General features: G+C 43.2%; 3 pseudogenes; 2 read left to right on the top strand and 1 right to left on the bottom strand.

Moving 5' to 3' along the window:
* Nucleotides 1-1,265: 1,265 nt before the first annotated feature.
* On the top strand, nt 1,266-3,161 carry LOC103673378 (annotated as a pseudogene).
* A 2,285-nt stretch (nt 3,162-5,446) lies between these two features.
* Nucleotides 5,447-7,735, bottom strand: LOC103673379 (annotated as a pseudogene).
* Nucleotides 7,736-8,146: 411 nt separating this feature from the next.
* Nucleotides 8,147-12,191, top strand: LOC103673524 (annotated as a pseudogene).

The following is a 12,191-nucleotide window of genomic DNA, read 5'->3' as shown; positions in this document are numbered from 1 at the left end:
CACATACACACACACTCTCTCTCTTTCTCTAAAAATAAATAAATCCAGAAAACAATGAAATAAAGTAGCTTTCTAGAGCAGAAGCTTTAAGTGAATACTAAGAAATATTTCTCTTTTTTAAGATTTTATTTCTCTATTTGAGAGACAGAGTGAGAGAGAGCATGAGATGGTCAGAGGGAGAAGCAGACTCTCCGCTGAGCCGGGAGCCGGATGCTGGACTCAATCCCGGGACTCTGGGATCATGACCTGAGCCGAAGACAGACGCTTAACTAACAGAGCCACCCAGGCACCCCCACTAAGAAGAACTGCTTAATAGTAAAGTTAATCTGTCACTACATTAAGATGTTACAATAAATATTAATCTAAGCTCTGAACACCATGAGTTTAATTCAAATGTTAACTAAAAGACTTTTCCTGGCCCAGAAATACCTTCTTTTCCCATGGCTCTACTTTGCTAGTTTCCTAGTTTGACACTACCTTAATCTCCCCTCTATTGATATAGACTATCACAAGGGCCACTGTCTGCAGAAGACCAGCATGATGAGTAATAGGAAAAGCTGGAGAAGGAAGAGATAACTAGAAGCAGAAGAGAAAGAGTTCTCTAGTCCTTTTTCATAAGCAATGTGGAGCTGATTCATTTGTCTGGCAGAGAGTCTGACCTTGAGGAACAAGGGAACGCTCCAGTAGTGACCAGTGATGGGAAGAAGATAGCACAGGATGAGCGGACCCCAGGAACCAAGAGAGCGGCATGCATGGTGGGCACCCCTGGAAGACTGTGCATCCAGGCCGTGACATGAAGACAAGCAAGAGAAGAGAGACTAGACTCCCCACAGATGCCCAACCAGGCTGGTGGGGTGCCCCTAGCAGAGGAAGAGCCAGCTCACCAAGACGCACTCCACTTAGCGCCCTAATGATGCCAACCATCTCATAAATGATTCAGGTCAGAGTGGGGGCACAGAGAGCCTGGGCCGGGACTCAGGAGGCCTGTGCTCCAAACACAGCTATTACTGCAATTCTCTGTGAACCTAAGCCCATTGCCTTACCTCTCTCTGCCTCATTTTCTCTATCTATAAAATGAAAACAAGAAACAAACAAACAAACAGAGGAGGGGAGGGGATGGGAGGAAAGAAAGAAATGAGGAAAACTCTCAGCTCTCTCTAAGACACCCCAACAACACTGCCCATCGGCCACAGACCAGGTCATTGCCATGACAGTCCCAGGATGTCACGGCAGAGCGCGAAGGGGTGGAAGTCCTTCGGACGAGTGAAAAATGCAGTCAACAGGCAATGGAGAAAACCATGCTCAAGGCCAGGCTGTGTACAACTTTGAACATGTTACTGGCTTGGGGTAGAAAAATCCTGGTTTCTTCTCTGCTAAAGATTTATGAGTAAATATAAGCCCTCCGCTCTCCAAGGCTGCCTTATATCTCTTGGTGAATCATGGTTCTCTGCACTATTTTCCCAAAAATGTCTCTGTGGTGCCTACTGTGTATGCAGCATGATTGAAGACGCTGAATGGGGTTTTTAAAATAAGATACTGGACCATAAGCTCCAGATGGAGGGAAAAGCAAACACAGAAGAAATTAAGTGACCAGATGATTGATACAGATGCTAAGTGTTATTTTTTTTCCTAATTCTTTGCAGAGTGTCCAACAAAGAGAATGGAAGAGGCGGACCTACTCAATCAAACCACTTCCGTGACATACATTCGGCTTAGAGGCTTAATGTCAATCAGAAGGTGCAGATGACTGTGTTCGCCCTGTTCCTCACTTCCTATGTCCTGACACTGATTGGGAACATCCTCATTGTCGTAACTATTATCTATGACTGCCAGCTCCATACACCTATGTATTTCTTCCTCAGTAACCTATCTTTTATTGATGTCTGCCACTCCACAGTCACTGTCCCCAAGATGCTCAGAGATACGTGGTCAGAAGAGAAGCTCATCTCCTTTAAGGCCTGCATCACCCAGATGTTCTTCCTGCACCTCTTTGCCTGCACCGAGATCTTTCTCCTCACCGTCATGGCCTAGGATCGGTACGTGGCCATTTGCAAACCCCTGCAGTATATGACAGTGATGAATGGAAAGTATGTATGCTGCTGGCTGTGGCCCTCTGGACAGGGGGCACCATCCACTCCATATCGCTGACCTCCCTCACCATCAAGCTGCCCCACTGTGGTCTTGATGAGATTGACAGCTTCTTCTGGGATGTGCCTCAGGTGATCAAACTGGCCTGCACGGACACCCACATCATTGAAATCCTCATCGTCTCCAACAGCGGGCTGATCTTGGTGGTCTGTTTTGTGGTCCTCGTGGTGTCCTATGCGGTCATCCTGGTGAGCCCGAGGCAGCAGATCTCCGAAGGCAGGCGGAAGGCCTTATCCACCTGTGCAGCACACCTCACTGTCATAGCACTCTTCCTGGGACACTGCATCTTCATCTATTCCCGTCCATCCACCAGCCTCCCGGAGGACAAGGTGGTATCTGTGTTCTTCACTGCAGTGACCCCTCTGCGGAACCCCATCATCTATACTCTCAGGAATGAAGACACGAAGAATGCCTTGAACAAGTTCATGGGGAGGTTGGAAGGGAGAGGGAAAAAATGACAATGTCTAGGCTCTTAAGAGGCCTGGTGCTCCACATCCAAGAAATGCCTTGCAAAGAATAAGTCACCTAACATTTATCGGGCTTTACGACTTATGAATTCTCTTCGGTCCAATATTTGACAATCATACCAGTAGCTGTGATTTTCAGGATCTTCCATATGCTGGAAATTGTTCTAGGCACTCTATATTTACTCCATGCCCACAGCCACTTGAGAGGTAGGTTTTATGCTTGTTTACAATGAAGGAACGAAAGCTCAGAGAGAGCCAACAGCATGCCCAAGGTCACCCAGCTAGGAAATGCTGAAGCAGACTATTAAGCCAAGTGCATCAACACAAACTCATGCTATTTTCACTACACCATGTCGCCTCTCTGGGCTGTTGTCTTGGGGTGGTAACTAATGTTGAAATGAACCTTTAGATTGCTGGGCAGCACTTGACTACATAATTCACTCAGATGCTTGCCTAAACGGCTCAGCAAACACCAGTGACTCAGACCAAGTGAGTTTGCTTATGACTTCAGTCATGTAGAAAGAAGACTTTGAGTCACTGAAGGTACTGATATCCTCAAGTGGCCAGGAAAAATCTGCCATCAGAGCAATGAAATGGGGATATCTTACTATTCATTCATTTGACCTATTATGTGCTAAGGACCAGGCTTACAATAACACACACACACACACACACACACACACACTAAATGTTGATAGAGAGTTTCAGAAAAGACTGTCTTCAGAGTGGGGAAGCAAAGAGGGTCTCTTTGACAAATGACATAGAAGCTAAGATCGGAAAGATAAAGAGGAGGCCTGCATGAAAAAAGGTGATGAACATTCTAGGCAGAGGAAATGGCAGGTGTTGGGAAAGACCCTGGCTCGGTCCAAGCAAAGAAAGGGTAGTGTGGTTACAGCTTAGACCCTAAGGCAGAGAATGGTGAGAGATGACGGTGAAGAGGTCAAAAGAATACTTTCACGTCCTCTCAAGGGTCAACCAACATTCAAAATGGTGCCAAGACAAGGCAAGGGGGAAGAAAGTCTTTTTAAATGGAACTGGATCATCTAGGTAGTTGGGAAAAATTAATCTCAACCCTCATCTCACGCCATGTATCAAAGGAAACTTAAGATGGATCACAAACCTAAAATTTAAAGCTGAACTGTAAAATTTCTAAAAGAAACTAGGAGAAAACCTTCGAGACTTTGGGGGACGTGAAGATTTCTTAGGACACAAAAGGCATCAATCATAAAAGTAAAAAATGATACATAAAACTTAATCCAAATATAAACTTCTGCTCTTCAAAATAAAACTGCAAGCCACAGCATGAGAAAAATATTACCAAGACATATATCCAACAAAGATCTTGTATCCAGAATACACAAAGAATACTTTACTCTTACAACATAGTGACAAGAAGAAAAAACTAATCATAATAAATGAGCAAAATATTTGGACAGACACATCACAACACAAGATATAGGAAAGGATAGCAAGCAGATGAAAAGATTCTCAGCATCATCAGTAATTAGGAAAATGCAGAGTAAACCACAGGAATTTCAGGCCTAAAATTAAATATTGACAATAACAGTTATTGGATGCTAAACTCTTCGACTTCTGATGAGAACATAAAATCTTACAACCACTTTGGGGGCACCTGGCTGGCTCAGTCAGTGGAGTGTGAGACTCTTCATCTCAGGGTCAGGAGTTCGAGCCCCACAGCAGGGGTAGAGTTTATTTAAAGATAAACAACTTCAAAAAAATCATACAACCACATGGAAAAACAGCCTTCTAGTTTCTTACGAGCTGAACATACACTTGCTATATGATCCAAGAATTCTACTCCTAGGTATTTACCCAGGAGAAATGAAGACCTGTGGCCAAAATAACCTGTAAGTAAACATTTATATCTACTTTATTCACAACTGCCAAAAACTGAAAACACCCAAATGTCCATCAGTAAATGACTGAATGAACAACTGTGGCATACCCATACCGTGAGATATTATTCAACAATAAGAAGAAACAAACTGCTAATACCCACAAAAGACGTAGGTTAATCTCAGAAGCAGCATGCAGAGCTAAAGAAGTCAGGCACAGAAAAGTTCGTACTGTATGATTCAATGGATATGAAGCTCTAGGAAAGACACATCTAATTCACAGTGACAAAAATCAGACGCTTGCATGCTTGGGTGGAGATAGAGGGATTGGCTGGGAAGGGACTGAAGAAACTCTCTGGGTGATGGAAATGCCCTATATCTTGACTGGAGACATGGTTACATGGGTGTATATATATACCGTTGTCAAAATTTTAAAACTGTCCAATTAAAATGCATGCATTTTATGGAACTAAATTCTACACCAATAAACCTTATTTTACAGTAAGTTCTTTATATATTTCCACCTTGATTTTATCAAAGTATTATGAAAAATACAAAATAGATGCAGGAATGAGAAATCACGTTCAAAGTAACAGTTTAATTCACTATAAATCATTGACAGCTTAAATAAACACCTTGAATCTACATTGAAAGACAAAAATTAAAACCACTTAAATTTATAGAACCTAAGTGTGATATCGCTTCCCAGAGGCAATAACCCACAGAATCCACAAATCAAGAAAATAAGTTCTCTCACAAGTGTACCTGTTCCCGAAACTCAGTCCATGCCCCAAATTGTGATCTTTTACTAGTGAAACCAGAGGCTTCTTTAAAGCTTTCCAAATTCTTTTCTTTTTTCAGATTTTATTTATTTATTTGAGAGAGTGAGAGAGCACGAGTGGGCTGAGGGGCAGAGGGAGAAGCAGAGTCCCGTCTGAGCAGGGAGCTGCACTCCAGGCTCCATCCTAGGACTCCAGGATCGTGACCTGAACCGAAGGCAGACACTTAACCGAGTGAGCCACTGAGGAAGCCCCAGATTCTTTTTCCTTTAGGTTCCACCATGATCATTTCCTCTATGTAAGTAAAAGTTAATAAGTCCTTCCCTTTAAAAAGAAGTTCTGCTCTGTGCCATTTCATCTACTGATTCTGTTTTTTTACTTCCGCTGTCTCGTTAAAGATATGGCCATAATTATACTTGTGACTCCAAATCCATTGTGTGCCTGACTTCATGAAAAAACCTGTTTCTGTCTGAGATGCTTGATGGCACTTTTTACCTCCTCCTTCCTCAAGGTGTAAATGAGGGGATTGAGCTGAGGGGTGACCACCGTGTAGAAGACGGACACCACCTTGTCCATGGTGAAGCTGGTGTCTGCCCGAGTGTAGAGGAAGATACATGGTCTGAAGAAGAAGCCAACCACCATGAAGTGGGCTGAGCAGGTAGACAGGGCTTTCCAGCGCCCCTCAGCTGACTGTTTTCAAAGAGAAACCAGGATGACCGTGTAAGAGGTGACCAAAGCCAGGAAACAGGTGAGGGAGATGGTTCCACTGTTAGACACAATGAGCATTCCCGTGAGGTACGTATCTGTGCATGCCAGCTTGATGACAGGGGGCACGTCGCAGAAGTAGCTATCAATAATGTTGGGGCCGCAGTAAGGTAGACGAATGGTCAGGAAGGTCTGCGCCAGAGAGTGGACAGTACCCCCCAACCAGAGAGCAAACGCGAGCTGTACACAGACCTGATGTTCATCACATTGGGATAGTGCAGCGGAGCACGCTCCATAACCATCATAAGCCATGATGGTCAGCAGAAAGATCTCAGCACAGGCAAACAGAGTAGAAAGAACAGCTGTGTGAAGCAATTATCAAAGGAAATCGTCTTTCTCTCCAAAAGCAAGCCCTCTAGCATCTTGGGCACAGTGACAGATGAGTGGCAGATGTCAATAAAGGACAGATTGCTCAGGAAGAAGTACATGGGGGTATGGAGACACAGACTAAAATCTATAGTAACTATGATGAGAGTGTTCCCCAAAAGGGTCAGTACATACGTGATGGAGAATGCTACAGAAAATAGTACCTCCAGCACCCAGTTCTCAGTGAGTCCCAAGGAGACAAATTCAATCACTCTTGTTTGATTTAGAGCATCCATCCAATGAATTGTCAAAGGACCTTGGGGGGGGACCATGAAAGCTAATTTAGCTTTAAGATTACAGGACTAGAACTCACTGAAGTGATTCTACATTCCATTATGAATTGCTTATTTATTATCAGGGCATATAAAATAGAAGAGCAACCTAATAGCGACTGTTACAATATACCCATTACGTACCAGGAGCCGCTCCCAGCGTTTTATATACACATTTCTATTAACCACAACTGCACCATAGCATAGGCATTACTATTCCTGGCTCGCAGATGAGTTACATGAATCTGACAAGAATAAGTTAAGTTGCCAAAACTCTTAGCCACTAGTTAGCTGGCTTTTTTCATTTCGGTCTAACCCACAGATAACACCAAATTAATCTTCCAAGATATGACTCCCAACTAAAGTCTTTCACCATTTCACTCTTCCTATCAAATTAAATGTACATCCAAAGCCTGCAACAGACTAATACCTGTTTATTTTTCCAGTCTGGAATCCTCCTTTTCCCCCTATGTACTCCTCTGTCCAAGCAGGTTGGTTACTGTTTCTGCCATGTAACCCCCACCTTTAAGAAAACTTCGCTGGGGGCGAATCCTCCTTTTTCTCCCTTACCTACTCCTCTGTCCAAGCAGGTTGGTTACTGTTTCTGCCATGTTACCCCCACCTTTAAGAAAACTTTGCTGGGGGCGCCTGGGTGGCACAGTCGTTAAGCCTCTGCCTTTGGCTCAGGGCGTGATCCCGGCATTCTGGGATCGAACCCCACATCAGGCTCCTCTACTAGGAGCCTGCTTCTTCCTCTCCCACTCCCCCTGCTTGTGTTCCCTCTCTCGCTGGCTGTCTCTGTCAAATAAATAAATAAAATCTTAAAAAAAAAAAAAAGAAACCTTTGCTGGTACAATCAAATCCTATGTCTATTCTTTCATGCCTATTTTACGGTACTGAAATATTAAAAAAAAAAACACTTCTTTCCGTTTTCCATTACATTGAAATTTTCCTAAAAAGCAATAACTACTGGGGCACCTGGGTAGCTCAGTCGGTCACGTGTGTGACTTTTGGTTTTGGCTCAGGTCATGATGTCAGGGTTGTGAGATCAAGACCCATGTCTCTCTCTCTCTCTCTCTCTCTCACAGGAGTAACTAAATCTTTTCTTAAAAAAAGATCTTATTCTTCATAGTATATTATGATATGATCTACCTAGCTGCCAACCAAAACAAGTGGAGAAAGAAAACTTCTCTGAGGCTCTTAAGTTGTTGTTGTTGTTGTTTTCTAAGGGTGGTGGGACAGAGGGGCAGAGGGGAGGGAGAAGAGATCTTAAGCAGCATCACGCCAGGGCAGGAGCCTGATGTGGGGCTCAATCTCAACACCCTGAGATCAAGACCCGGCGGAGATAGAGGAGGTCGGTGGCAACCACAGGTCACCAGGTGCCCCTTCTCTGAGGCTTTTAAAGGTGAGGATGCTTTAAGGTAAGAACCAAATAGTGTCCTCCTCTGTGTCTAGAGAAAGACTCAAAAGCACCTCCCTCAGATATTCCAAGGATGCGGTCCTGGTGAGTTATGTCTCAGAGAGTGACACTGGATCGGGAAGCCCAGGGGAGCAGAACTCTCATGCTTCAGCTGTACTCTGCCATTTCTTCTCCAGAACAGCCCAAATCGAATCTGTATGCTGACTTTCAGAGCTCAGGAAAGACAGGCTTTCTCTGGTGGTAATAAAGACTCCCTTGTTTCCACAAACAAGCAAAGACTGAATGACCGTCTGCCAGTAGAAGAGGCTCCTTCTCTCTTTGACAGTGTATCTTATTCGACATTCATTCCACAAACATTTGTGAATGCCTAGCAGGCACTGTGCTAGTGATGGTATTGATCCCTTCCAACCTCAAAACTCCATAATTCTATGACTTTGTTGATGACTAGAGAGAAGGAACAGGTGTTGTGGCAAAATCTAAAAGGTGGCAAGGCATAATCCTAGACATTTTGAGGAATCTTAGAGGGGGTGTGTATTTGTGGTATCTTGGGGGTGCGGGGGTGCCTCTGCAGAAAGCAACACATTGAACAAGTATACTGAGTACTGTTGTTTCTTACAGATAAGTGAATGGCATTTTCTTTACCTTACTACAACCACTTTTGATAGGGTTTGCACATAAAGAAAATATTTTTCGTTGAAAGTGGGTTTTTGTCAAATATGTTTCAATGCTGTGTTCCTCGGGTTTCACTCATGCTACCAAAAGCACAATGATGATGTTAGGGCTCAGACCGTTCCTGGGCACTGTTGTTTCTTACAGATAAGTGTATGGCATTTACTTTACCTTGCCACAACCACTTGTGATAGGGTTTGCACGTTAAGAAAAATTTTTTTGTTGGAAGCCGGTTTTTGCCAAATGTGTCTCAGTGCTGTGTTCCTCGGGTTTCACTCATGCTACCAAAAGCACAGTGATGATGTTAGGGCTCAGACCGTTCCTGGGCACTGTTGTTTCTTACAGATAAGTGTATGGCATTTACTTTACCTTGCCACAACCACTTGTGATAGGGTTTGCACGTTAAGAAAAATTTTTTTGTTGGAAGCTGGTTTTTGCCAAATGTGTCTTAGTGCTGTGTTCCTCGGGTTTCACTCATGCTACCAAAAGCACAATGATGATGTTAGGGCTCAGACCGTTCGTGGGCACTGTTGTTTCTTACACATAAGTGTATGGCATTTTCTTTACCTTGCCACAACCGCTTATGATAGAGTTTGCACATCAAGAAAATATTTTTAGTTGGAACCGTTTTTGCCAAAAGTGTCTCAGTGCTGTGTTCCTCGGTTTAACTCATGCTACCAAAAGCACAGTGATGATGTTAGGGCTCAGACCGTTCATGGGCACTGTTGTTTCTTACAGATAAGTGTATGGCATTTTCTTTACCTTGCCACAACCACTTATGATAGGGTTTGCACATCAAGAAAATATTTTTCATTGGAACCTGTTTTTGCCAAAAGTGTCTCAGTGCTGTGTTCCTCGGGTTTAACTCATGCTGCCAAAAGCACAGTGATGATGTTAGGGCTCAGACTGTTCCTGGGCACTGTTGTTTCTTACACATAAGTGTATGGCATTTTCTTTACCTTGCCACAACCACTTGTGATACGGTTTGCACGTGAAGAAAATATTTTCATTGGAAGCCGGTTTTTGCCAAATGTGTCTCAGTGCTGTTTCCCTCGGATTTAACTCACGCTACCAAAAGCACAGTGATGATGTTAGGGCTCAGACCGTTCCTGGGCACTGTTGTTTCTTACAGATAAGCGTATGGCATTTTCTTTACTTGCCACAACCAATTTATGATAGGGTTTGCACGTGAAGAAAATATATACGTTGGAACCGGGTTTTTGCCAAATGTGTCTCAGTGCTGTGTTCCTCGGTTTCACTCATGCTACCAAAAGCACAGTGATGATATAGGGCTCAGACTGTTCCTGGGCAATGTTGTTTCTTACAGATAAGTGTATGGCATTTTCTTTACCTTGCCACAACCACTTATGATAGGGTTTCCACATCAAGAAAATATTTCTCGTTGGAACTCCTTTTTTCCCAAATGTGCCTCAGTGCTATTTTCCTCGGGTTTAACTCATGCTACCAAAAGAAAAGTGATGATGTTAGGGCACAGACCGTTCCTGGGCACTGTTGTTTCTTACAGATAAGTGTATGGCATTTACTTTACCTTTCCACAACCACTTGTGATAGGGTTTGCACGTTAAGAAAATTTTTTTCCTTGGAAGCCGGTTTTTGCCAAATGTTTCTCAGTGCTGTGTTCCTCGGGTTTCACTCATGCTACCAAAAGCACAGTGATGATGTTAGGGCTTAGACCATTCCTTGGTACTATTGTTTCTTACAGATAAGTGTGTGGCATTTTCTTTACCTTGCTACAACCACTTTTGATAGGGTTTGCACATAAAGAAAATATTTTTCGTTGGAAGCGGGTTTTTGTCAAATGTGTCTCAATGCTGTGTTCCTCAGGTTTCACTGCGGATTATCCTAAGGCACTGGAGTGAGCTGGAAGTACCTAGGAATTTTATGTTTCATCCCACAACACACTCTGTAGCATATAGCCAAAGACAGGCTGATGTGAGGTACCAAAGCCCAGCTCCTTTGCTTCAAGGCAGAGCTAACTTTGAGGGGTATTCCTTTGTTTTAGAGCTCCCATGCCAGGCTGAGTGTGGGACTTCTGAAATCACCCCTTCACTTGGCTTCTTCCCATTCCCTCTCCTTCACCCCCCCCCCAATCCCTTGTTGATTTCTCCTGGAAGCCCTGTCTCTATAAGTCATACACATTCAAATTCTGGAGTCGGGGCCTGCTTCTGTAAGAGCTCAACCTAATGTGCTCCCTGACTCTTCAGACGATGAAAATGGCATGCACACTTCCAGATAGTAAGGATGCCTAGAAAACCCCTTCAAATAGCACTTGGCATTGTGTGGCAGCAAGAGAGCTCTCTGTTTTTTCTAAATGAAAACAGTAAAAAGAGGAAGTAGCCTATGGGGGTGGGGAAGCCTCACATTACTGCGGTCTTCAGTTAGGCCTGTGTGCTATAGATAGAAATATCTTCTTCATTTCAGAGACTTTTTAATCGTAGTAAGTGCTTGATACATGCTCTCCAAAGTATCAGAATTGTTTTTAATGCATGAAGTTTCCAATCAAACTGCTCAGATATCTAGGACCCAATGTTTTGATTGTTTTCTAAAAGCCTAGTGTCCAAGAAAACAATTTCCCCACCAAGCTGGGCAGGGCACGGGGACTCCCGGGGTGGTGTGCCAGCTCAGAGGTGTGTGTAGCTACTGTCAAGGTTTATCTGCTAAACTGCATCCTCGCTGTGTCCCAGAACAGGGGCATCAGCAAGAACGGGGAACTGCTGTGGCCCTCATTCAGAAATGAGTTCAAGTATTTCCAAAGAATGACCACATCCTCCTCGGTAGAAGGTAAACAGAATTTGGTGATTATGGGTAGGAAGATATGGTTCTCTATTCCCGAGAAGAATCGACCTTTAAAGGACGGAATTGATTGAGTGCCCAGTTAGAGACCTCAAGAAACCTCCACAAGAAGCTCATTTTCTTGCCAAAAGTCTGGGTGATGCCTTAAAAGTTTTTGAGCAACCAGAATTAGCAAAGTGGACATGGTTTGGATAGTGGGAGACAGTTCTGTTTATAAGGAAGCCCTGAATAAGCCAGACCACCTTAGACTATTTGTGACAAGGATTGTGCAGGAATTTGAAAGTGACACTTTTTTCCCAGAAATTGATTTGGAGAAATAAAAACTTCTCCTGTGTGTTCTTTCTAATGTTCAGGAGGAGGAAGGCATTAAGTACAAATTTAGAGTATATGAGAAGCGTGATGAATGTGAAAGTGTACTCTGATTTATTTCAAGTTGTTCCCCCCCCCAACAATTGTATATTTTAATATTAGAAAAAAAAGAGTCTTATTGGCTTTAGGTCAATGGATAATTACTTCTAAGCAATGAGTATTTATTAATTAATCTTAATTAGGCTATAGTAAAGCTCAGTCTTTATTTATTTATTTTTAAGATTTTATTTATTTATTTATTTGACAGAGACAGCCAGCGAGACAGG

The sequence above is a fragment of the Ursus maritimus genome, unplaced genomic scaffold, assembly GCF_017311325.1.
Source record: "Ursus maritimus isolate PB19 unplaced genomic scaffold, ASM1731132v1 scaffold_35, whole genome shotgun sequence".
Lineage (NCBI taxonomy): Eukaryota > Metazoa > Chordata > Mammalia > Carnivora > Ursidae > Ursus > Ursus maritimus.
This window is presented reverse-complemented; position numbering and strand designations above follow the sequence as displayed.